This window comes from Dioscorea cayenensis, chromosome 6, assembly GCF_009730915.1.
Source record: "Dioscorea cayenensis subsp. rotundata cultivar TDr96_F1 chromosome 6, TDr96_F1_v2_PseudoChromosome.rev07_lg8_w22 25.fasta, whole genome shotgun sequence".
NCBI classification, from domain to species: Eukaryota; Viridiplantae; Streptophyta; class Magnoliopsida; order Dioscoreales; family Dioscoreaceae; genus Dioscorea; species Dioscorea cayenensis.
Genome location: NC_052476.1, coordinates 12,146,357 through 12,173,602, shown reverse-complemented (window position 1 = coordinate 12,173,602; position 27,246 = coordinate 12,146,357). Strand labels below are relative to the sequence as shown.

The window sequence follows — 27,246 nt, the reverse complement described above, 5'->3', positions numbered from 1 at the left end:
CTTAGTATATAAGGCTTAATCGTGGTTATGGACCTTACACCTGGACCAAAAGGTTAGGTCTATAATTAGGAAGAGATTTATCACTTGGAATTCCTAGAGCTCATTGCAACTCTATGCGAGTGCGAGGTTGAGAGGTTATCTAATCTCTCCTCCGGGACATGTATAGAGTTAGGCATAGTTGACCTTAGATATGGGACTATGTAATTAAGGATCTCCATGACTCACCATTGCATTGATTAGGAAGCATAATATTGGGTTCTTATACTTGAAACATTTATCCTAGGCAGAGCATTATCCGGGTACCCCATCTTTATCGATTGCCTTACCCCCTTCTTTACTTTTGATCTCTTACTTGTTGTTTTTATTGTTGAGAATTGAATCATTGTCACACTTATCATCATTGATCTTTCACATAGCTAAGTATCGAATTAAGTATTTTTATTCCCTATTCCCTGTGGATTTGATACCCGCTCATCTGGGATTATTACTTCGACAAACCCGTGCACTTGCGGGATATACGCTAGGGGATCTTGTCAAGTTTTTGGTGCCATTACCGGGCAATAGGCGTTTAGAAATACTTTGCACTTTGTTTTCTTAGCTATTTCACCATACATTCTATTTCCTATCTTCTTATTCTATCATCGTTCTGATTTCTTTTTTCTTCTTTTTGGGTGCACCTTTAGATTATGACCCGAGGGAATCCTTCAACATTGACTGAATGAGATCCTGAGCTTGAACGTACACTTAAAAGAAAAGGAAAAGAGCCTGTACAAGAACATTCTAATCTAGCTGATTTGGAAGTAGAAGAATCTGAAAACATGGCAGAACAGAATGAGCAAGAGCGAACATTATCCGATTATGCCAGACCTTCAGTATTGGGGACACAATCGAGTATTGTGCGTCCACTGATTATAGCTCAGAACTTTGAGTTGAAGCCGGTATTCATCCACATGTTGCTACAATCGGCACAATTCAATGGTTTGGCCGATGAGGATCCAAACAGTCACATAGAGAGCTTTCTCGAGGTGTATGATATGCTGAAGATAAATGGGGTGACGGATGATGCCATCAAATTGAGAGCCTTCCCATTTTCCCTAAAGGCGAGAGCGAAGCAGTGGCTACACTCATTACCTAGAGCGTCAATTACCACGTGGGAGGAGATGGTGGAAGCTTTTCTAGCTCGTTATTTCCCTCCCGGAAAATCAACAAAGCTTAGGAACGAGATCTCCTCCTGTGTTCAGTTGAAATTGGAGTCTCTATTCAAGACATGGGAAAGGTTCAAGGAGCTCCTGAGAAAGTGCCCGCAACACGGATTCCTAGAGTGGATTATTGTTCAAACCTTTTATAATGGGTTGAACCCGAGTACAAGGCAACTCTTGGATGTAGCAGCAGGAGGTACCTTTGGTAGCAAGACCCTCGATGAGGCCCGTCTGTTGATTGAAGAAATGGGGTTAAATAGCTACCAATGGAATGTTAGGGAGAAGAAAAAGGTGGCCGGTCTCCATGAGATAGATGCGGTAACTTCATTGGCGGCCCAAGTGGAAAATTTGAGTAAGAAGTTAGATCTTCTAACTTCAAATAGAGTGGCGGCCGTGACTAATTGCACCGGGTGTGGTGGAGGACATGCTCCCTCCGATTGCCAGATCTCTATTGGTGATGTTTCTTAGGTGGAGAATGTTGATTTTGTAGGTAAGGGCATGAGACCTCAAGGAAACCCATATAGCAATACCTACAATCTGGGTTGGAAGAATCATCCCAATGTCTCATGGAGTAATCAAGGTTCACAAAAGGCCATGGGGCCACCGGGTTTCCAACAACAGCAACAAGCCCCTCAGGTGGAAAACAGAGTCTCAGGTTTGGAAATCCGAATGAGTGACCTAGAGAAGTACTTGACTAGATTTATACAATCTGCAAATACAAGGTCTGAATCAGTCGAGTCTACACTTCGCAACTACAGTGCCTCGTTGCATAATCTTGAAAATCAAGTGGGGCAAATTGCGAAGTCTCTCTCTGAAAGGCCACATGGAAGCTTGCCGAGCAATACAGAGACCAATCATAGAGAGCATGTGAAGGCGATCACTTTAAGAAGTGGTCGTGAGGTTGAAGGTAGGCTTTCGATTGAGAAGCCAAAAGAAGGTTGAAGAGGGAATAAGCAAAGAGAAAGAGGTGGTACCCCCACCTTTCAAGCCAAGAATCCCTTATCCCTCTAGATTGAAAAATGACCAAGGGGGTGAACAGTACAAGAAGTCCCTGAGATTGAAAAAAGACCAAGGGGATTGAAAAACTCCACATTAATATTCCTTTTGTTGAGGCATTGGCCCAAATGCCTAAGTATGCGAAGTTCTTGAAAGACTTGTTGACTAACAAGAGGAAGTTGGAGGAAAGCGCTTCAGTGATTTTAGATGCATCATGCTCGGCGGTATTGTAAAAGAACATACCGAACAAGAAGAAAGACCCGGGAAGCTTCATTATTCCGTGTAATATTGCCAATCTAGGTGAAGAAATGGCATTGGCGGACTCAGGGGCAAGTATCAACGTCATGCCATACACCTTCTTTCAAAAGCAAGGGTTGGGCGAGCCTAGGCCTACTCGGATGACTTTGCAACTAGCGGACCAAACAGTGCGACATCCGAGAGGCATCATTGAAGACGTTCTTGTCAAGGTGGACAAGTACATTTTTTCGGTTGACTTTGTAGTGCTAGATGTTGATGAGGATGCAGATGTACCCTTGATACTTTGGAGACCGTTCTTGCGGACTTCTAAAGCATTGATTGACATGGCGACGGAGAGCTCACATTGAGAGTTGGGGATGACAAGTTCACATACCGTCTTGCTGAAGCCATGCGGCATTCTCTTGACTTCGATGATACTTTATACTTTCTAGACACTACTGATGAGATTATTAATGAATACATGCAGGAAATGTTCAATCCGGATCCATATGAAGGTTTGTTCGACCAAGAGAAAGGAAATGAAGAAGTAATAATGCTTGGATCGACGGAAGAAGTACCATCTACCTCGGGGATCTTGAAGAAGGTGCTCCGGAAAATGAAGTGGGCTAGGAGACGCCACCGGAAACACTCCAAGGCTGTTGGAGATGTCCGTGAACAAAAGAAGTTGGATGAACCATTGCTAGGCAGTCTCAAGCCCGATAATACACCCTCTACACTCAAGAGACTCTGCACATCATGCTTTCAAGCCATGGGTAAGAAGGCAACCTTCATCTATGAACCCCATGAGGTAAGACAAGGTACATCAAGCTTAGTGACATAAAACAAGCACTTCTTGGGAGGCAACCCAAGTGTTTACTATTTTCTTATTTTTAGGTAGATTGTTTGCATGAATAAATTGTAAAGTGTTGGTGTATTGATTTTTATGATGCTTGTACTGCGATTTTATTGTGGTTTTTTTAAAGTCATTGTGTGTTTTCAAGTGGAATTGGCGAAGTATGGTAATTTGAGCTCTATTTCATGTTTTTCACTGGTAAAATTTGCATAATAGAGCAGTCTCTGAGTGTGTAAACATGTTCAGAAATTTTCTGCAGAGCCTGCTGAGTTTTCTAAGTCATCCAGAGAAAACACATGGGCGTGTGGAATTTCCGCACGCCCGTGGAGCTGCGCTGCGAGCTCAGCCAGAGAAAGCACAGGGGCGTGCGCCTGCCGCTGTGAACGACCATGTGACTGTCACACGGCCATCGGTAATTTCCATACGACCATGCCCCTGTGAATGACCATGCGACTGTCACACGACCATGCCCCTGTGAACGACCATACGACTGTGAGAAAGCAGAGTTAGGCGGATTATCCCGAGAGCACACAGGGGCGTGGACTTGCCCTTGTGAGCGACCTTGTGAACTACGCACGTGCGTGGGTAATTTCCACACGCCCATGCGAAAAAGCCGATTCAGCCCCGATTTTGGTATTCTTTTCTCCATCTTTTCCCCAACTTGCGAGAGGGCTTCGGCTAGGGTTTCGAGGGATATTGGCCAAGGTTTTGGAGAGGTTCTATGGCTCCGACATCGTGATTCCATTAGGAAGAAGGTTGGTAGGGGAGCTTCAATCGAGGCGTATCCTATACCGGACGATGGAATCCTTGGACGACGAGTAGAGGACTTTCCACAAGACCATCGACACGACCACCGAGGGGGTTTCTTTATGGATTTATTGCTTTTACATTCGATTTCTTTGATTGTACTTAGCTCCATAGAGAGCTAAACCCCTAGTGGGTACTTGGGTGATTGTGAACCTTAGAATGTATTCGTTTCATCGAACTTCTTTATTATGCTGTCAATAAATTGATTTTTATTGTGAGTTCCAACCTTGAATGCTTGATTGTATGAACATTTCCCCTAGAGTGACACTAGGGTTAAGAGTTCTTGTTGGTAACCTTGTGAGTGAGTGACACACCACGAGCGTTAGACAAAGCTAGGTTGGAGAGGGTTGAGAGGGTGAGTCGAGAGGTACAGGAGCGTCCCCTTTCCTCTCCGACGTGATAGATTCTACCTCCGTTCCTCGAGTTCTTTGTAGCCATAATAGAGTGAATGGTCTAAGGGATGAACTTCCGCTGGGGCTTAGTTGCGTATGCAACAGAGTGAAGCGTTGAGGTGATCTTAGTATCTAGGGCCTAATTGTGGTTAGGGACCTTCTACCTGGACCAAAGGGGTAGGCCTATAATTAGGAAGATATTTATCACTTGGAATCCCTAAAGCTCATTGCAACTCTATGTATGTAAGGATTTTCATGACTCACCGTTGCATTGATTAGGAAGCATAATAGAGAGTTCTTGCACTTGAAGCGATTATCCTAGGTGAAACATCATCCGAGTACCCCATTTTTATCGATTGCCTTGCCTCCTCCTTACTTTTGGTCTCTTACTTGTTGGTTTTAATTCCTGAGAATTAAATCATTACCACACTTATCATTGTTGATACTACACATAGCTAAGAATCGAATTAAGTGTCTTTACTCCCTACTCCATGTGGATTCGACCCCGCTAATCCGGGATTATTACTTCGACAAACCATTGCACTTGCTAGATATAAGCAAGGGGACCTTGTCATCCACGACGTGAACGTGTGCCCGTTGCGTTACCCCGATGAAAGTATAGAATTTGGAAGTTATTCAGGTCGAATACTGTAGCAGAGCACAGTAGCAACATTGTAGCATATACTGTAGCCGCATTGCTCACAGCCAGCCGAGAAACTAATGAAACAGAGAATCCACATGGGCGTGTGGAAATTATCCATGACTGTGTGGAAATTCAGCACGGGCGCGTGGAGCACCCACGCCCGTGTAGTCGCCCGATTCCAGCCCTATTTAAAGCCGATTTAGCCCCGATTTTGGTATTCTTTTCTCCAACTTTTTCCCCATCTTGAGAGAGGGCTTAAGCTAGGGTTTCGAGGGTAATTGGCCAAGGTTTTGGATAGGTTTTACGGCTCCTACATTGTTATTCCTTAGGAAGAAGGTTGGTAGGGGAGCTTCCGTCGAGGCGTATCCTATACCGGACGAGGGAATCCTTGGACGACGAGTAGAGGACTTTCCATAAGACCATCAACACGACTATCGAGGGGGTTTCTTTATGGATTCATTGCTTTTACATTCTATTTCTTTGATTGTACTGAGCTCCATGGAAAGCTAAACCCCTAGTGGGTACTCGGGTATTGTGAACCCTAGGATGTATTTGTTTCTTTGAAGCTCTTTATTATGCTTTCAATAAATTGATGTTTAGTCTGAGTTCCAACCTTGAATGCTTGATTTTATGAACATTTCCCCTAGAGTGACACTATGGTTCAGAGTTCTTGTTGGTAACCTTGTGAGTGAGTGACACACCACGAGCGTTAGACAAAGCTAGGTTGGAGAGGATTGAGAGGGTGAGTCGAGAGGTACAGGAGCGTCCCCTTTCACCTCCGGCGTCATAGATTCTACCTCCGTTCCTCGAGTTCTTTGTGGCCATAATAGAGTGAATGGTCTAAGGGATGAACTTCGCTGGGGCTTAGTTGCTCATGCAACGGAGTTAAGCGTTGAGGTGATCTTAGTATGTAGGGCTTAATTGTGGTTAGGGACCTTCTACCTGGACCAAAGGGTTAGGCCTATAATTAGGAAGATATTTATCACTTGGAATCCCTAAAGCTCATTGCAACTCTATGCGAGTGTGAGGTGTTAAGATTGTTCGATTTCTACTCCGGGACATGTATAGGGTTAGGCATAGTTGACCTTAGATTTGGGACTATGTAATTAACGATTTCCACGACTCACCATCGCATTGATTAGGAAGCATAATAGAGGGTTCTTGCACTTGAAACAATTATCCTAGGTGGAGCATTATCCGGGTACCCCATCTTTATCGATTGCCTTACCCCCTTTTTTATTTTTGCTCTCTTACTTGTTGCTTTTACTGTTGAGAATTGAATCATTGTGACACTCATTATCATTGATCTTTTACATAGCTAAGAATCAAATTAATTATTTTTATTCCCTACTCCCTGTGGATTCGATACCCGCTCACCCGGGATTATTACTTCGACAAACCCGTGTACTTGCGGGATATATGCAAGGGGATCTTGTCAAGTTTTTGGCGCCGTTGCCGGGGAACTACGCATTTAGAGATACTTTGCACTTTGTTTTCTTAACTAATTCACCACACATTCTATTTCACGTCTTCTTATTCTATCATCATTCTGATTTTCTTTTTCTTTCCTTTTGGTGCAGCTCTAGGTTATGACCCGAGGGAATCCATCAATATTGATTGAGGGAGACCCTGAGCTTGAACGTACACTTAGAAAAAATGGAAAGAACCTGTGCAAGAACAGCATAATTCAGCTGATTTGGAAGGAGAGGAATCTGAAAACATGGCAGAACAGAATGAGCAACAGCGAACACTATCTGACTATGCCAGACCTTTAGTGTTGGTGTGTCCCCCGATTACAGCTCAGAACTTCGAGATAAAGCCGGCATTCATCCATATGCTGCAGCAGACCGCACAATTCAACGGTTTGGCCGATGAGGACCCAAACAATCACATAGGGAGCTTTCTCGAGGTGTGCGATATGCTAAAGATAAATGGGGTGACGGATGATGCCATCAAATTGAGAGCCTTGCCATTTTCCTTGAAGAGGAGAGCGAAGCAGTGGCTACACTCATTACCTAGAGCATCAATCACTACATGGAAGGAGATGGTAGAAGCTTTTCTAGCCCGTTATTTTTCTCCCCTAAAATCAGGAAAGCTTAGGAATGAGATCTCGTCCTTTGTTCAGTTGGAATTGGAGTCTCTTTTCGAGACATGGGAAAGGTTCAAGGAGCTCCTGAGAAAGTGTCCGCAACACGGATTCCCGGAGTGGATGATTGTTCAAACCTTTTACAATGGTTTGAACCCGAGTACAAGGCAACTCTTGGATGCGGCAGCATGAGGTACCTTAGGTAACAAAACCCCCGATGAGGCTCGTCAATTAATTGAGAAAATGGTGTTAAACATCTACTAATAGAATGCTAGGGAGAAGAAAAAGGTGGCCGGTCTCCATGAAATTGATGCGGCAACCTTATTGGCGGCGCAAGTAGAGAGTCTTAGTAAGAAGCTAGATCTCATAGCTTCGAACAGAGTTGCGGTCGTGACCAATTACACCGGTTGTGGTGGAGGACATGCTCCCTCCGATTACCCGATCGTTATTGGTGATGTTTCTTCAGTGGAAAACGTTGACTTTGTAGGTAATGGCATGAGACCTCAAGGGAACCCATACAACAATACTTACAATTCAGGTTGGAAGAATCATCCCAACTTTTCATGGAGTAATCAAGGACCACAAAAGGCCATGGGGCCACCGGGTTTCCAACAACAACAACAAGCCCTTCAAGTGGAAAACAGAATTTCAGGCTTAGAAACCCGAATGACGGATTTAGAGAAGTACTTGGCTAGATTTATTCAATCCGCAAATACACTGTTTGAATCAGTCGAGGCTACACTTCGCAACCACACCGCCTCTTTGAACAACCTTGAAAATCAGGTGGGGCAAATTGCGAAGTCTCTCTCCGAAAGGCCACATGGAAGTTTACCAAGAAATACGGAAACCAACCCTAGAGAACATGTGAAGGCAATCACTTTGAGAAGTGGTCGTGAGGTTGAAGGGAGGCTTCCAAGTGAGAAGCCGAAAGAACACGCACCCGAGGTTGTAGAGCTTGTGGAGGGAGCAAAGAAAGAGAAAGAGGTGGCATCCCCACCTTTCAAGCCAAGAATCCCTTATCCCTCTAGGTTCAAGAATGACCAAGGGGATGAACAGTATAAGAAGTTCCTGAGTTTATTCAAGCAACTCCACATCAACATTCCTTTTGTAGAGGCATTAGCTCAAATGCCTAAGCATGCGAAGTTCCTGAAAGACTTGTTGACTAACAAGAGGAAGTTGGAGGAGAGTGCTTCAGTGGTACTAGATGCTTCATGCTCGGCGGTGCTACAAAAGAACATGCCAAAGAAGAAGAAAGATACGGGAGCTTCATCATTCCGTGTAACATCGGCAACTTAGGTGAGGAAATGGAATTGGCGGATTCAGGGGCAAGTATCAACGTCATGCCATACACTTTCTTCCAAAAGCTAGGCTTGGGAGAGCCTAGGCCTACTCGGATGACTTTACAATTGGCGGACCGAACGGTGCGACATCCGAGAGGTATCATTGAAGACGTGCTTGTCAAGGTAGACAAGTACATTTTTCCGGTTGACTTCGTAGTGCTAGATGTTGATGAGCATGCGGATGTACCCTTGATACTTGGGAGACAGTTCTTGCAGACTTCCAAAGCATTGATTGACATGGACGGCGGAAAGCTCACATTGAGAGTTGGAGATGACAAACTCACTTACCGCCTTGCTGAAGCCATGCAGCATTCTCTCGATTTTGATGACACTTTGTATTTTCTAGACACTACTGATGAGCTTGTTGATGAATACATGCAGGAAATGTTCAACCCGGATCCATATGAAGGTTTGTTCGACCAAGAGGAGAGCAATGAAGAAGTAATGATGCTTGGGTCGACTTAAGAAGTAACATCTACCACGGGGATCTTAAAGAAGGTGCTTCGGAGAATGAAGAGGGCTAGAAGACGCCACTGGAAACTCTCCAAGGCTGTTGGAGACGTACATGAGCCAAAAAAGTTGGATGAACCATTGATAGGCGATCTGAAACCCGATAATACACCCTCTACCCTCAAGAGACTTTGCTCATCATGCTTTCAAGTCATGGGTAAGAGGGCGACTTTCATTCATGAACCCCCGTGAGGTAAGACAAGGTACGTCAAGCTACGTGACGTTAAACAAGCGCTTCTTGGGAGGCAACCCAAGTGATAATTATTTTCTTATCTTTTAGTTTAGTTTGTTTGCATGAATAAATTGTTAAGTGTTGGTGTCTTAATTTTTACATGCTTGTGTTGCGATTTTGTTGTGGGTTTTTTAAAATTAATCGTGTGTTTTCATTTGGAATTGGCAAAAGTTTGGTCGTTTGAGCTCTATTTCATATTTTTCACTGGTAAAATTTGCATAATAGGGCAGGCTCTGAGTGTGTAAACATGTTCAGAAATTTTCTGCAGAGCCTGCAGATTTTTCTAAGTCATCCAAAGAAAACATATGGGCGTGTGGCATTTCCACACGCCCGTGGGGGTTGCACTATGAGCTCATTCAGAGAAGGCACAGGGGCGTGCTGCTACCCCTGTGAATGACCATGCGACTGTCACACGCCCATGGGTAATTTCTCGCACGGGCGTGTGAATTCCTGCAGAGTTGGGCAGATTTCCCGAGAGCACACAGGGGCGTGGACTCGCCCCTGTGAGTGACCTTGTGAACCATGCACGGGTGTGGGCAATTTCCGCACACCCTTGTGAAACTCTGCAGATGAGTTCTCTCCTTCTCGAGAAGACACAAGGGCGTGCGGCTGCCCCTATGAGTTTGGCATGTGAATGTCCACGCCCGTGGGGAATTTTCGCACGGGCATGTGAATGTCCACGCCCGTGGAGAATTTCCGCACGGGCGTGTGAAACATTTAATATTTGTCTCGGATGTCCAGGGAAGCCATAGGGGCGTGCGCTGCCCCTATGGGTCGGAGGCACTGGCGTGGATATTTTCCACACACCCGTGCGAGAGAAGTCAAAGTCAAAGGAGTGTTTTCCCGAAAGAGCACAGGGGCGTGCGCACGCCCATGTAGTGCTTTTGAAGTGAGGCTCACGGGCGTGGGGAATTTTCCACACGCCCATGTGGATGCACAAAATGCCAAAAGTCGTGGTCTTTGTTTAAAAGAGGATAGTTCCTCTCCCTCTTCACGATTTCTATTCGCCTGAAAACACTCTCATAGTATTCGCCGAGTTCAGAGTGCTAATTTGGTGGGATTTTAGTGAAGTTTTCTGGCCGGTTCTTCATTTTCTCACTCAATCGCATCGTTAAGTTATTTTTTATCATCTTCCTTGCTAATTCATGGTTTCTATTGATTAACCTAGTTAATAATGCTTTGTTTCTTCAATTGGAAAGACGATTTATGTTTAGAACGAAGTTAGAAGTATTATTAAGTTGTATTTTTGGATTGTTGAAGCGTGGCCGTGCGGTTCTCATGCCCCGTGGATCTACACGGGCATGTGGAAATTCCACACGACCGTGTGGATTTCTGCAGCATTGGTTTATCAACTTGTTTGATCAATTTCGTTTAAATCTTGCAGAGTATGGCACCTAGGTCAAAGAAGCAAGCTGATAAGAGACCACGTGAGTCATCTCCTGAGCCCGAGGGCATGCGGTTTGCAATTCCAGAGCATCAGGTTCGCTATGAGCGCCTATCGAGGCTCCATTTTCGGCAGACTCTATTCTTAGACACGACTATATTATGAGATCTGCAGCAGGAAGATGATTTTGCTGATGAGATCGAGGATCTCGTTTTAGAAGGTGGTTGGCGGCAGTTGTTGACGATTAGCGAGCCAGCCATCTGAGAGTTTGCACTGGAGGTGTTATCATCATTCGAGTTTGATAGATCGTATGCGAGCTTCGACAGGGTGGACACCATTCAGTTCAGAGTATTTGGACACCACCGTAGCTTGAGCATTACGCAGTTTTCAGTACTACTTGGCTTGTATGAAGAGGCATTCACAGATACAGAGGAATATGCGCAGTTACCGACTGATTACCCTGGAACCATGACCACGCAGAGAGCTTACAGAGTGTTATGTGGTCAAGGTCAGTATGAGCCGGCGGTGTCCAAGAGCACGTGCCTTTCCCAACCTGCATATAGATACTTGCATGCCATTATGAGTAGGTCGGTGAATGGCCGTGGTGATAGAACTGGTGTCTTGAGCCGTCAGGAGCTACTGTACTTTTACTCGATGGTACAATGCGTACCGATTCACTTAGGACACATCTTGGTAGAGTACATCAGACATCAGGGATATTATGCTAGACTGGGAGAGATCTTCTCGGGCCCCTACATTACGAGATTAGTGCTAGGCACGGGTCTCTTGGATTCGATTCCCGGGGCCGGGAAGACGAGTGTACCTGCTCCCCTGAGTCTAGAGACGATGCGGTTGATGGGCATGGTCCACAGGTTTCGGACAGGGGTTTTTGCTTTAGTACTACCAGCTCCAGATATAGCCGGAGATGAGGGATGATGAAGCCGGAGCATCTCAGCCAGCTCCCGAGCCTCAGCCAGCAACAATGGAGACAGAGGCACCTCCAGTAGCAGAGGAGCCACACCTAGTGCATATGTTTTCACCATCTCGAGCCAATGATCGCTTTGAGAGGCTCGAGAATGCTATAGGGGTGGTCCGAGCTGAGGTTGCCGAGATTAGGGCAACGCAGGCTACTCAGTACATAGAGTTTATGGCACGTTTCGGCATGTTATAGCAGATTTTAGAGCGAGACGTCGCCTCATCATTTGTATTGCGGCCGAGGACTCCTCAGGCCCTCTCAGTTCCTCCATCACCTCCATCCTCGACCCCAGCACCGGTGGACCCACCATGCGCATCTCCAGTAGCATCAGCAGCACAGGAGCCTGAGATCAGCACTGACACTTGACTTCTCCTTTACTCTCCTGCATTTTATTTTATTTTTCTTGTTTTTAGACTTGTTCACTCGGAAAGGATTCCCCTTCTGAGTTTATTTTCATTTTCGCATCATCGAGTTGTATTCATTGCTTCATCTTTTATATACACTCGAGTTATTTTATCTTTATTGAGCTTCACTAAACCCCCTCATGTATGCGTGCAGATGGTCTTGTCTTCTTGGGAATTGAGACTTAGTCATGGGCACGGCCAAGGTGCTGAGGCACTTGGCCGTGTGAGCCTCTCAACCCATCGGAACACTACTCCCATGGAATTAGCTTCATCAAACGGAACACTAGGAATCAGGGGAGTATTATTTTGATTGCTTACCCCATATCTACTTTTGAATGATATATATATTTTGAGTGAGCTTGCATGTGTACATTGAGGACAATGTACAACTTAAGTGTGGCGGGGAGTTTCATAATAAGCACATCTTTTCTATTGTTCTTGACTGTCATATGCTCACATAGCCAATGGCGGTTCACCTTAGTTACAATGATTGTATTCTTGAGTTTAGGAGAATTTCTAACATTGAATGTTTTCATGCTCTAGTTCTTGCTTGAATTTTTAGGAATTTTTTCCCGATTTACACTTAGTGCACTACTCACTCTTTGATTTCTATTGGAAACTAATGTTAGATGTTAAAGGGACTAGTTAGGTTTATTTTCTTGTGCTAAATTCTAAAAAAAAAAAAAATAAAAAGAAGGAACAAAATAGTTTTATTGTTTATTTGTGTCTGTTGGGTGAAAAGAGCTACCATCTATGAAGTATGAAGTTACTATCATAAGTCGGATACTAGCTATACGCTAAGGAGAGAAAGAGCTATCTCATAGGATGAGTGAAAGCTACCACTAGGGTAGAAAGAGCTACCACCTCGAAAGTGTGAAAGCCTCCTTAGCGGCCGCTTTGGAAAGGGCTACCTTAGAGGATGTGTGAAGCTACTACCATTTTTGAAATTGTTGTCACTTTTGTAGATAAATAAGTCCCTTGTACTTAGAATTTTGAGGAGTATACCTTCCGTTGTTTTGAGTGAGTTCACACATGTACACGACTTCGGGTTTTGTTTTCCTTTTTTATTCAAGTTCTTAGCCAGAGCATTGATTTTTTTTGTATTTAGTGTGGAAATTCCCCTCACTTGTAGAATGCTCTGTTTGTATATTTTGGTGAACCTAAGGCCAAGAACTTTCAATATTTTCTTCATCGATGCACATAACATTTTAATTTTTGCTTGAAGACAAGCAAAAGCTTAAGTGTGGGGGAGTTTGATAAGTGCTTGTGCGATACGAATGTGAAGCATTCATTCCTTTTGTTGAGCATTACTTTTCTCGGGGTTTTACACTAATATGTGTGTTTTTATGTTACTTTTATGCAGGTAGGGTTGTGAGGCCGAGTATGAAGGAAATAGGGCAATGTGGATCATAATGCACCAATTTTGGAGGAAATCTTGCTAAGGTTCAAACACGAAGACATAGGTCAAGTGTGAGATGCTAGAGTGTGTGCCAACCTCTTCGTATTTGAGTGGGCACATCCATTTGGAGGGGCACAAAGGTAGTCACATTCGAGCATTCTGACTTATGCACATAGAACAAGAGCTCCACCAACATGTACACCATTGAAGAAGCAAGTGATCCACGATGTGAACATGTGCCCGTTGCGTTACCCCAATGAATGTATTGAATTGGGAAGCTATTCAGGTCGAATACTATAGCAGAGCACCGTGGCAACATTGTAGCATATATTATAGCAGCATTGCTCACAGCCGGCAGAGAAACCAGAGAAACAGAGAATCCACATGGGCGTGTGGAAATTATCCACGCCCGTGTGGAAATTCCGCACGGGCGCGTGGAGCACCCACGCCCGTGACACGACTATCGAGTGGGTTTCTTTATGGATTCATTGCTTTTACATTCTATTTCTTTGATTGTACTTAGCTCCATGGAGAGCTAAACCCCTAGTGGGTACTCGGGTATTGTGAACCCTATGATGTATTTGTTTCTTTGAACCTCTTTATTATGCTTTTAATAAATTGATGTTTATTGTGAGTTCCAACCTTGAATGCTTGATTGTATGAACATTTCCCCTAGAGTGACACTAGGGTTCTTGTTGGTAACCTTGTGAGTGAGTGACACACCACGAGCGTTAGACAAAGCTAGGTTGGAGAGGGTTGAGAGGGTCAGTCGAGAGGTACAGGAGCGTCCCCTTTCTCCTTCGGCATGATAGATTCTACCTCCATTCCTCGAGTTCTTTGTGACCATAATAGAGTGAATGGTCTAAGGGATGAACTTCCCCTGGGGATTAGTTGCGCGTGCAATGAAGTGAAGCGTTGAGGTGATCTTAGTATCTAGGGGTTAATTATGGTTAGGGACCTTCCACCTGGACCAAAGGGTTAGGTCTATAATTAGGAAGAGATTTATCACTTGGAATCCCTAGAGCTCATTGCAACTCTATACGAGTGCGAGGTGTTGTGATTGTTCGATTTCTCCTACGGGACATGTATGGAGTTAGGCATAGTTGACCTTAGATTTGGGACTATGTAACTAAGGATTTCCACGACTCACCATCGCATTGATTAGGAAGCATAAAAGAGGGTTCTTGCACTTGAAACAATTATCCTAGGTGGAGCATTATCCGGGTACCCCATCTTTATCGATTGCCTTACCCCCTTCTTTACTTTTGCTCTCTTACTTGTTGCTTTTACTGTTGAGAATTGAATCATTGTCACACTCATTATCATTGATCTTTTACATAGCTAAGAATCGAATTAAGTATTTTTATTCCCTACTCCCTGTGGATTCGATACCCGCTCACCCGGGATTATTACTTCGACAAACCCGTGTACTTGCGGGATATACGCAAGGGGATCTTGTCAGGCATCCATGCACCCGCATGTAGCCCCAAACGTGATATATATTGAAACTCATCTCGCCTGGTTTCAGAACCAGGGAATACCCTGGTTCCAGCCTATTAAACCTTGACACGTGTCCACAATCAGAAATAGAAAAAATAATAATAACATCACATGAGACACGTGTCAGAATATGATAGGCTAGAACTGGTGTATTCCCTAGTTCCATAATGAGGGGAGATGAATTCGATATATATTGTGTTGATTTTCTAGGGCAAAAATGTGGAGGTTTTTGGAGACGCTTGTTGAAGAAGAAAACTTAGGGAGTTCTTGGAGCCGACTTCCATCAGCTTTGAAGAGGCAAGATCACATATTTTGGAGAAAGGTAATCAAGGGAGAAGCTTGGTTTTGCTCGATCTTCATCGATCTCTTCTTTCGGAGCACATAGATGACGAGGGAAGGCACCCCCGAAACGCAGCACTCGTGGAAGCTTTCCACCCCATTCGGCTTGTCATCTCACTTCCATTGTTTGAGAGAGTTTTCTTATGCTATTTGTAGTTGTTTTCATGAGCTTATTGTTTGTGTCTTTTGTATGGACGAGTAGACCCCAAGGTCACCAGATGCCAGTGAACCTTGTAATGAACTTGTGTATTTTGATGATTTAATTATGTCTATTGCAATTGTTGCGTTTGTTGAACATTCTTTTGTGTATTTGATGTGTTGTTTACATGAGAACTCTGTAAACCAACTCCAAGGTTGTACATGGTAGTATGACCATTGCCTTTGTACTAGACACACCAAGTTTGGAAGGGATTCATGTATAAATACGCTGTGACCATCGGGTATTTTGTACCCCTTCATCATTTGGGTTAGACCTAGTTGCGTTCTGGCCCTAATTTTAGATTCCCTGTTATTAATTCAATCATATGAGAATTTGATCGGAAGAAATTCTGTATCAATACTTGTACCAAATTAGGGATCAATTACCGTCACCATCGGGTTGAATTAATACCCCCCACAGTTAGAATCCTTTGCACATTAGTAGCCCCTAAGGAACCTGCATCTGTGACCATTTCATTCCCTTGATTTTATACCCTTGCCTTGTTTTAGACTCCACTTGTAGTTCTTTCATTTTAATTAATAGTCTAGAGCATACCTTCGAATAGGTTGGCTAGACAATACACAAAGAGAAAGTAAGGATAGATCCTTGGGCAAGGGATTACGACCCTCTCATGCTTGCACATGAGGTATTACTTGATGACTTCATGCACTTGCGTGGTGGGTTCACATCAAGTTTTTGGCACCGTTGCTGGGGAACCACGAGGAATACTCAGAAAACTTAGAGCGTGTTCATTTAACCATTGTTTTATTTTGTTTTACCAATTTTGTTTATATTTAATTGTTGCATCACCTTATCTTTCTCTCTTGTAAATATTTTTGTTTTGAATCTTTTTTTGTTGTAAATATCTCTTTTGTCTTCTTTAACTTTGGCCTTCACTAATAATTGGGGTGATTACTTCTATACACAAGAATCATACCCTCTTCTCTCTGGTGAACCGACTAGATGTGGCAGTTTTTACTTTAATGATGATCAGTGGAAGAAACAATAATTTGAGGATTCGACCAATTTAACCCTAGAGAGGCACACAGTCCAACAATTTCTGCAGGCATACATGGAGAGAGATGGTGTGTATCTTATAGGTAATTCTTGCCCACCCAATTGCTAATTCGACACTACCAGTGATGAATCAAGAGACAAATTAGATAGACCCTCACAGTCAACAAGTTTGGTTGAAGAAGAGACAGATTCAACGGGGTCAGGAGGCTCAGAGGAAATTGACTATCTGTAAGGGAATGACTTACATTCGATTAAGGCTGAAGTTCAGGTGACAAAAAATAGTTCGAGCAATGATAGTTCATCAGGAATAGAGGACGAAAGAGATGAGAAATGTAATCTCAGGGATTATGGGAGATTGAAATCATCAATTGAAGAGCCGCCTGAACTAGACTTGAAACAACTCCTAAAGCATTTAGAATATGCCTTCCTAGGTGATGGCTCCAATCTCCCAGGTAATCGTAGCATCTAACTTGTCAGCCGAGTAGAAAGATAAGCTTCTAAATATACTGATAAAGCACAAAAGGTTGATTTCTTAGAAAATTGGTGATATCAATAGAATCTGTCCATCTTTTTGTACACACAAGATTCTCATGGAGGACAATCATAAACCTACAGCCATACCCCAACGAAGGCTTAACCCTAACATAAAGGAGGTAGTCAGAAATGAGGTCATTAAGCTACTTGCTGTAAGTATAATTTATCATATCTTTGATAGTGTATGGGTAAGACCAGTGCAAGTGGTGCCAAAGAAAGGCAGAATGACAGTTATTACAAATGAAAAGGATGAGCTTGTTCCTACCAAAACTATCACATGTTAGAGAGTTTGCATAGACTATTGGAAACTCAATGATGCAATGAGAAAAGATCACTTCCAGTTGCCTTTCATTGATCAGATGCTTGAACGACTCACAGGACACTCTTATTACTGGTTCTTAGATGGGCTCTCTGGGTATTTTTCAAATTCCTATTGCCCTGGAAGATCAAGAAAAGACTACCTTCACTTGTCCATATGGCACATTTGCTTATCGACGCATGCCTTTTAGATTATATAATGCTCCAGCTACATTCCAAAGGTATATGTTGGCGATTTTAGAAGATATTGTGAAGACATCATGGATGTATTCATGGATGATTTTTCTGTTTTTGGTAATTCATTCGAGCTGTATCTCAAAAATTTGGAGCAAGTTCTGAACAGGTGCGAGGAGACAAACTTAGTACTTAGTTTAATAGAAGTGCCATTTCATGGTGAAGGAGGGTATAGTTCTCGCACACAAGATATCTAAAATGGCGATTGAAGTAGACAAGGCGAAAGTGGAAACCATAGAGAAACTACCACCTCCTACTTCAGTGAAGGCTATCAGGAGCTTCCTGGGTTATGCAGGGTTTTATGGAGCTTCCGGTCGCATTTGGTGTTGTTAGAGGTAATTGTATATACTGATCACTTTGCACTCAAGTATCTACTGAACAAACCAGATGCCAAACCCAGATTGATCCATTTGGGTACTTCTGCTACAAGAGTCTGACCTTGAAATAAAGGACAAAAAAAGGGCAAAAAACTTAGATGCAGACCACCTATCACACCTTGATGGTCCCGATGACAGTGTGCTCCGAAGGAGAGAAATAAATGATACATTTTCTTTGGAGCAGCTGTGTAGTATTCAAGTGGTAGCAAAAGATGTGACCCCGTGGTTCGCTGACATTGCAAATTACTTAGTGGTGAAAGTTTTTCTAATATAGCTCACATATCAACAAGGAAAAGAAGTTCTTTGTCGACCTCAAACATTACATCTAGGAAGACCAATATCTCTTCAGAGTTTGTGCAGACCAAGTTGTTAAGAGATGTGTCTCACGAGAGGAGGGGCATGACATTTTAAGACATTCACGCATGGCTGACTAGGGGTCATTACAGTGGAAATAAAATAGCAAAAAAGGTCTTACATGCAGGTTTTTATTGGCCAACTGTATTCCAAGACGTGCAGACATTTGTGCAACAATATGATAAATGTCAGAGGACATGGAATATTTCAAAAAGGGATGAGATGCTACAAAATTGGAACCACGTGTGCGAAGTGTTTGACGTATGGGGGCTTGATTTTATGGGCCCTATCCCTAACTCTCATGGTAATAAGTTTATTCTTGTGGAAGTCGATTATGTTTCAAAGTGAGTAGAAGCTCAAGCACTTCCGTCCTGTGATGCAAGAGTGGTAGTAAAATTTTTGAAGAAATTGTTATCCCTGTTTGGCACACCAAGTCTAATCATAAGCGACTGAGGGACTCATTTTTACAACTCTCAATTCGATAATGTCTTGAAACAATATGGGGTGTATCATCAAACTTCGACGCCATATCACACCCAAACGAGCGGTCAAGTTGAAGTTTCAAATTGAGAATTGAAGTGAATCTTAGAGAAAACGGTAAGTCATCACTCTGGGCTTATAGGATGGCTTATCAAAACTCCCATTGAAACAACACCATACCGGGTAATCTATTGGAAAACATGGCACTTACCCGTTGAGTTGGAGCACAGAGCATATTGGGCCGTAAAGTAGTTAAATTTTGATCCCTACTTGATAGGCCACAAGAGTAAACTCCAATTTAATGAACTAGGTGAATGGGAAATGATGGCATGCAAAAGCTCATTCCATTTCAAGGAGAGAATGAAGGAAAGCCATGACCAACACATCAAACAAGCCAAGTGCTTCAAACGAAGGAGATCAAGTACTACTCTTCAACTCACCACTTAAGCTTTTCCCCAGGAAATTAAAATCATGGTGGGATGGGTTGTATACAGTCACACAAGTGTTCCCTCATGGCGCCGTTGAGGTATTCCATCCTCAAAATGATACTTTCTAACTCAACGGTCACCGATTAAACATTATTTTCTGGGTAACAATGCCTCACCAAAGAATGGAGGTAACTTTCCACCATTTGATCTACCATGAGGTAAGAATGATGGTAGGTCAAGCTAATGATGTTAAACAAGTGCTTCTTGGGAGGCAACCCAAGTCTTTTAATTCATCGTCTTTCAATTTTCATGTTTCTTTTAGTTGTTTAGTTTCTTTGTTTTGGTTGAATATTTGTGTTAGTGAGTCTTTTGTATTTTTGTTGATGTGCTCAATTCATGTTAATGCTTGCTGCCTTGGTTTTGGCCTTAAATTTAGTGTTGTTTAGTTGAGCTTTATTGCTATTTCAGTGATTAAGAGATTGTAATTCATATTTTTGCTGACTGTGCAAGAGGAACCATACCAATTTTTCGATTTTCCAAGTCCATACGGGCTGTATACAGCCTGTATAGATGCTTGGGGCATGTTCCAGGGCCTTGAGCATGTCAATGTGCCCGCAAGAGACCCCCTTGAGGCCTATATCCCAATGGGCTGTGGGCCTCACGGGCGCCATACGCCCATGAGGCTTTCGGCCTCACGGGCCGAGAGCGGCCAGAAGTGTTCACGGGCGCATGCGCCCGCATGGCGCCTTTGATACTTGCAGGCTAGGTTTCCTAGCCCATGCGGGCACCATGCACCCACATGTCAGCCGCATGGGCTGGGCAGTCCATTAATGGGGCATTCTTCCCCTTTCTCTCTATTCACTATTCTTCATCTTCACCACCTTGTTTTCTCTCATTTCTCTTTCACTCTCCCTTACTTCTTCACCATTTTTCTTTGTTTATTTTCTCTAATCTCCTCTCCTCTATCTTGTAATCTCAACCTCGGGACTTACTCGGAGTTTTACCATCTTTTTCACCGGATCTCTTCACTCCAAGTTTTCAAGCCCTAATTCAAGGTTTTGCTAAAAATTTGGGTTTTGTTGTGTTTTTCTTTTATCCTTCGAGTGTGAATGGCATAATTGGTTGTTGTGATGTGGTGTGCTTAATTCTTATGGTTTTTCCTTCATTTGTAAATTTTGGGAAGCTCCACGTCTACGAGAAACTCTTGCAGATTTTACATGAGTTATTGTAGTAAATGCATAATTTTTCATTTTCCACATTGAAAATTTTGTGCATTAAATTTGTTCTTAGTTTTATGATGTTATGGATATCTCCTATGAATGTATTCGTGAAGATCAAGGTTTGATCTTGTGTTTTTGTGGTATGGGAATGCCAGTCAAATGAGTTCTATCAAAGCGACCAAGATGTGATGCGGTGCCTATTGGAGAACCATCCCTCTCATTACCACAACATAGGGCACTCTACAATCCCTTGAAGACCACACCTTTTGGAATTATTTGGATAATTGAACACAATGACCTCAACGTTCTAGAATTGGCCAAGACCATGTTAGAATTGATCAATCATGATGGTTAGGATAGAATATTCTCAATTAATGATCCGGCTTATAGTGAGCTTACCTTGGAGGTCCTAAGCAAAATCGAATTAGTAAGCCCATCAAGGATAAGTTTCCAAGTCTTTGGAACAATGTGCACCATTAGTGACACACAATTGGGTTGTTACTTGGGCTTGTATGATGAGGGATTTGTGGAACACATGTATTTCACCGTCTTCCTACAGATTTCCCGGCCACCATGACATACACATGGTATTGGAACATCATCTCAGGCCCTGCACAAATGAATCAAGGAAAGAATCTTTACTTTACAATCCCTCGCATCGATATATTCATATACTCTTAACTAGAGGTATTGGTGGCCGCGGTGATAGCACTGGGGTAATCACATGCTCCGACCTACTCATGTTATATAGTATCATTGAGCATTACCTGATCCACCTTGGTAACCTCTTCTCCGAGTTGTTTGTTTATCAGGGTACCTACAAACACCTTGGATCTATTTTCACTGGGTCGTATATCACATGTATGATTCAGGGTATGGGTTTAATTGAGCACACCCGGGTCATGCACATTGTTGGTGGATTTTCACCCTTGGGGATGGCTACTATGTTTTCTATGGGGATAGTGGAGAAACATGGTGACACATATGCCATTTTCCGATACTCAGTTACGCGTGAGTAAAAACGCCCCTTGTATGTGACCCATAAGTGCACGGGTTTGTCAAAGTAATAAATCCCAAATGAGTGGGGTATCGTATCGACAAGGTGTAGGGAATAAAAATACCAAAATTCCTACTTAACCAAGTGAAGATGAACAATGATTGTGTTAATAAGATGTGATGTAAACAGAAATAAAAGTAACAAGAATAAGAGGTACAAGTAAGTGAGAGGAAAGGAAATCGATAGAAGTGGGTTACTTAGACAATGATCCCCTTAGGACTAATGTTTCAAGTGCAAGACCTACTATTATACTTCCTAACTATTGCTTAATGAGTTGTGGAAATTCTAAAGCACACGGTCCCACACCTTAGGTCAACCCTGACTAACTCTAAACTATGTCCCGGCGGAGAAATCGCTTAGTCTCAACACCTAACAATATGTAAAGTCTCAAGGAGTTCTAGGAATTTGAAGTGATAAACCCCATTACTATGTGTAGATCTAACCCTTTGGTCCAGGCCAAAAAACCCTAGTCATAATTAAGCCTCAGAAAATTAAGTCACTTCAACGCTTCACTCTGTTGCTCAAACAACTAAGCCCCAACGGAGTTCATCCTTTAGTTTTTCACTCAATTGTAACTGCAGAGAACTCTAGGAAATGGAGATAGGATAAATCACACCGGAGGAGAAAGGGGACGCTCTGCAACTTCTTGACTCACCCTCTCAAGCATCTAAAATCTAGCTTTGTCTAACCCTCGTGGCATGTAACCCATCCACAAAAGTTACCAAGATGAACTCTTAACCCTAGTGTCACTCTAAGGGAGACATCATTTAACAAGCATTCATGATTGAAACTCAATTAGAACATCAATTAAGGAAAGCATAATAAAAGGTCAAAGAAACAATAACATCCCAGGGTTTACAAAATCAAAGTACCCACTAGGGGGTTTAGCTCTCTATGAAGCAATATACAATCAGTAATGAAATAGAAAGTAAAAATAAGTAATCTATAGGAACCCCCCCTCGGTATTCATGTGGATGGTCTTGTGGGATAGCGTCATCTTCTCTAAAGGTCCCCTTGTCTGGCCTAGGGCACACCTCTCCAGATCGATGCCGACGAAAGCTCCCCCAATAATCTTCTTCCAATTGGAGCGCGGTGTTGAATCCGTAGAACCACACCAAAGACATACCAAAAGCTTCTCAAAAACCTAGCCGATAGCCTCCTAAAAGATAGAGAAAATTGGAGAGAAAGGTGAAAAGATCTCTCAAAAATTGGGATGAATCACAGGTTAAATATGACTAGAATCGGGCATCCACATGCCCCTGTTGATTCTCCACACGGGCCTATGGAATTTCCACACGAGCATGGGGAATTTGCACACACCCGTGTGGATTCTGTAGAAACCTGATTTTTGGTAACTCTGAACAGTAACTGCTACAGTGTATTGCTGTAATGATTTACTGTAGTAACCTGCTATAGTACTCTAACAAAACACTCCTAATTCCACACTTTTCATCGAGGTAACATAAACGGGCACACATTTATGCCATAGATCTCAACCCTTCTTCAATCAAAGGCCTCGTTGATAAAGATCTTGCTATCAATGCACAAGTTAGGATACGTAAATGTGACTACCTTCGTGCCCCTCTAACTCATTGTAATGACTTAATGACATGGAGGTTAGCACACATTCATGTATCTTAGAGCCCCACTTGTATCTTTGAGTTTGTTCCTTCCAAGATTCCACAAAATAGTGCGTTCATGATCTACTTTTGGCTTCTTTTCCTAATACTTAGCTTCACAACCTTACATGCACAAAAGAACACAAATACACATGTATTAGAACTTAAATCTGATAAAAAGTAATGCTCATCGTAAGGAAAGAATACTTTGCATTCTTAACACACAAGCACTTATCAAACTCCCTCACACTTAAGCTTTTGCTTGTCCTCAAGCAAAAATAAAGCATTCAAGTATAGAAGAAGGAAAAATTGAAAGTGCTTGGCCTTAGGTTCACCAAAGCATGCAAGGAGAACATTTTACAAGTAAGGGAAATTTCAACACTAAATACGAAAAATCAATGCTCTAGCTAAAAACTCGAATAAAAAAAGACAACAAACACGATATCGTGTAAGTGTGTGTGAACTCACTCAAGTAAACCCAAAGTATACTCCTCAATATTCGAAGTATAAGGGACTTATTTAACAATAAAACATAACAAAACAAACGGATGATAGTAGCTTCACACATCCTCTAAGGTAGCCATTTCTGAAGAGGCTGCTAAGGTGGCTTTCACACTTTCGAGGTGGAGATGCCATTGTGGGTCGGGCAGACAATCATGTGGAATTTCCGCATGCCCATGTGGTTGCATATAGAAGCATAAGGTGTTTTCCCGAGAGTGCACAGGGGCGTGGGTAATTTCCACACGCCCATGTGAATGTACAAAAACACAAAAGCCATAAGATTTCTTTGAAAACCCTTTGAGTTTATTCATTCTTGCACTCCCAATCACTCAAAGAACACTCTCCACTACTCTGCCGATCTTGCACTATTGATCTAGAGGTGTTTTACTTGAATTTTCGGCCAAATTCGAAGGTTTTCATCTTCAGTTGTTGGTAAACCCTCAATTCCTTTTTTCTTCAGCATAAATTGATTTTAATCAATTAAAATGATGAATGTTGCTTCATTTCTATGTTTATAATTTTATGTATGCTTAGCACAAAGTTAGAAATGATACAAAGGTGTATGTTTGGTTTAGTGAGGCTCGGCAGTGCAGTTTTCACACCCTCTGGATCCACACGGGTGTGTGGAAATCCCATATGACCATGTGGAATTCTACAGAATTAACTTTTGAATGCTTTTGATCACTTTTTTGTTATAATTTTGCATATATGGCCCCCGGATCGAAGAAGCATGACGGCAAGTGCCCCCGAGAGTCATCTCCTTAGGCTGAACGCATGGATTTCTCGATTCCTGAGCACCAGGCTCGCTTTGAGAGGTTATTGAAGTTATAATTTGCACAATTACATTTTCTTGACATAGACACTTTGAGAAAGATCTAGACGACAGGTGATATGGTAAAGGAGATAGAGGATATGCTTGCAGTTGGTAGTTGGGGTCGTTTATTGTCGATCAGAGAGCCTTCCATTCGCTACATTGACACTCGAGGTTTTAGCATCATTAGAGTTCGATCGCTTGTATTCTATGTTTGACAGTATAGGAACTATGCAGTTTTGAGCCCTCGAACAGTACCATAGCTTGAGTGTGACTCAGTTTTCGATCTGGATCAGGCTATATGATGCGACATACACAGAGACTGAGGAGTGTGAGGAGTTGTCCCCAGATTATCCTGGGAGTTTAACGCCACAGCGCTCATACAGTGTGTTGTATGGATAGGGACAGTATGAGCCCGGGTTTTCAAAGGCCATCCTCCTCTCCCGGCTAAGTTACAGATACATTCACGCCGCTTTGAACAGGTCAGTGAATAGGCTTGGTGATAGTACTAGTGTGCTCAACCGATAGGAGCTGCTATACCTATACTATATGGTACAGAGCACACCACTACACTTGGGACACATCCTGGCAGAGTATATATGATATCAGTTGTAGTATGCCAAGATCGGTGCTCTCTGCTCTAGTTGATAAGTGTCTAAATGTAGATGTTTTCATGTATATATCGTATTTACTTTGCATGTATTTTGTGAGGTTTGATGCCCGTTTTGTGCTTAATCATCTACTATTTGCTTTGTAGGGCATAAGGAAGACATGTAGAACAAGAAGATATCATTTGGGCGAAAAGAGAAGAAAACATGAATTTCATACTACCCCCATACTACCCAGTATGGGCAGAATTATTCGGAGTGTCTGCCCAGATTTCCATACTACCCAATATACGGGGCCTTATGGAGGCCATATGCACCCCGTATGGAACGTGAATCTAGGGTTTTTGAGTGCTATATGACTCCCATACGACCCCCATATGACCCGTATCACTTGGTGGGTATATATACTGACTTTTAGGGCACAAAAGGGACTTTTGGTGAGACCTTTTGCTGGGCCATATTTTGGGGAGACATTGGAGAGGTTTGTAGCAACCTTGGGGAGGAGAAGAAGGGCAAGGAAGCTAGAAGATCATCCAAGCCCAAGGTCCAAGACTCTCAAGGCAAGAAGGCAACTTCATTCAAGGGGAAATCTACCACGATTTGAAGGAAGGAGACCCGTGGCTAGAGTAAGCATCATTGGGCACTCCTTTGGCGGGGAAAGTGTCATTCAGTATATTCTTCACCTCCTCCTCCTCCTCCACCATTTCATCTAGGGAGTGTCATTTATGCTTTTGTTTCATGTTTTGCTTGTTTGTATTGCTTGTTGTGGGATGATGACACACTAGACCCCCAAGGCCACCGGGTGTTAGTGAACCTTGGGGGTTTTTATCATGTATGTTGGATGATAACTTGTTAATTCCATGTTTGGGTAATTTTGAGATTTAATCCATTGTTTTCATGCTAAGTGCTACACTAAGGAGAAATCCGTAGCTCTTTTATGAGTGATGCATGTAGATGTGACTTGCTCGCATGTATTAGATCATGTAGATGTGACTTGTATCATCATGCCAAGAAATTCGGTGTTTGGTAGCCCTCCATGTAGGTTTAATCCAAAGAAGAGTAGGTTTACTCCTAAGTGAGATTTCGTCGTACTTAATGCAATCATAGGGATATGGATTTGGGAGAAATTCCTATCTATGTTCGTATGGGATTAGGGTTCAATCGCCGAGAAATTGGGGTTGTTCTAATTTTGGAATCTCATGGTCCATTTTACCCTTGCATCTTTAGATCATCATCCATGTTGCATGATAACCCCTCAAGGGGATCCACATCCATAGGCCTTTGCATTTCATTGATTTTCTTGCTTGCTCATTGCTTGTTCTCTCTAATTTGTTGGCAAATATCATTTTAGCTTTAATTACATTTAGTAGAGTAAAATCCATCGCTTGAGATCTTAGGCTAGATAATAGCTCAAGAAGGAGTAATAGGAGATCCTTAGCCCCGTGGAATACGATCCTCGTGTCTTCACATGAGGTATTACTTGGCGATCCCGTACACTTGCGAGGAAGCAATCACTAGTCTCTATATCACGAGGTTAGTCGTTGGTATGGGCTTACTTGATGCGATCCAAGTGGCCGAGATGGTGACTGTACTTGCTCCAAGATGCGATTCAGTTAGGAGTGTATGCGTTAATTACACCTACACCAGAGACAGTGCGGGGTAGAGATGACATAGTGGAGGTTCCTCATGCCATTCCCGGGTAGCAGCCAGAGTACACAGAGATTGAGGACACACTTGCAGCACAGGATCCACCCCCAGTGCGCATGTTTTCTCCATCTCGAGCCTATGATCATTTTGAGAGGCATGAGAGGGTTGTAGGTGCACTCCATGACTGAGATTGGTAATGTCCGCGTGACACAGGCCATGCAGTACACTGAGTTCATGCCACATTTTGACATTTTATAGTAGTTGTTAGATCGAGACGCGAGATCACCACTTGTGCTGCAACCCCAGACCTCTTCGGTTCCTCTAGCACCATTATCTCCAATTCATGTGCTGATCAATCCACCTAGTCCACTACCGGCGACACTGGTAGCAAAGCCGACATAGGACAACACCGACGCTTGAATCGTTTTTACTTTACTTTAACTTTATATTTTTCTTTATTTCTGCATTTTATTTTATTCTTTTTGAGTTAATCTTTAATTTTTGTTCAAGTTGTATTTCATTGCTTTATCTTTTATATACTCGAG

General features: G+C 42.7%; 2 non-coding genes across 2 annotated transcripts; both read right to left on the bottom strand.

Moving 5' to 3' along the window:
- Positions 1-1,208: 1,208 nt before the first annotated feature.
- LOC120264124 lies at positions 1,209-1,315 on the bottom strand. Its single transcript, XR_005537300.1, has one exon. It is a non-coding gene; the product is annotated as a small nucleolar RNA R71 (small nucleolar RNA).
- Positions 1,316-7,219: 5,904 nt separating this feature from the next.
- Positions 7,220-7,326, bottom strand: LOC120264080. The gene has a single exon (XR_005537259.1). It is a non-coding gene; the product is annotated as a small nucleolar RNA R71 (small nucleolar RNA).
- Between the last annotated feature and the right edge of the window lie 19,920 nt (positions 7,327-27,246).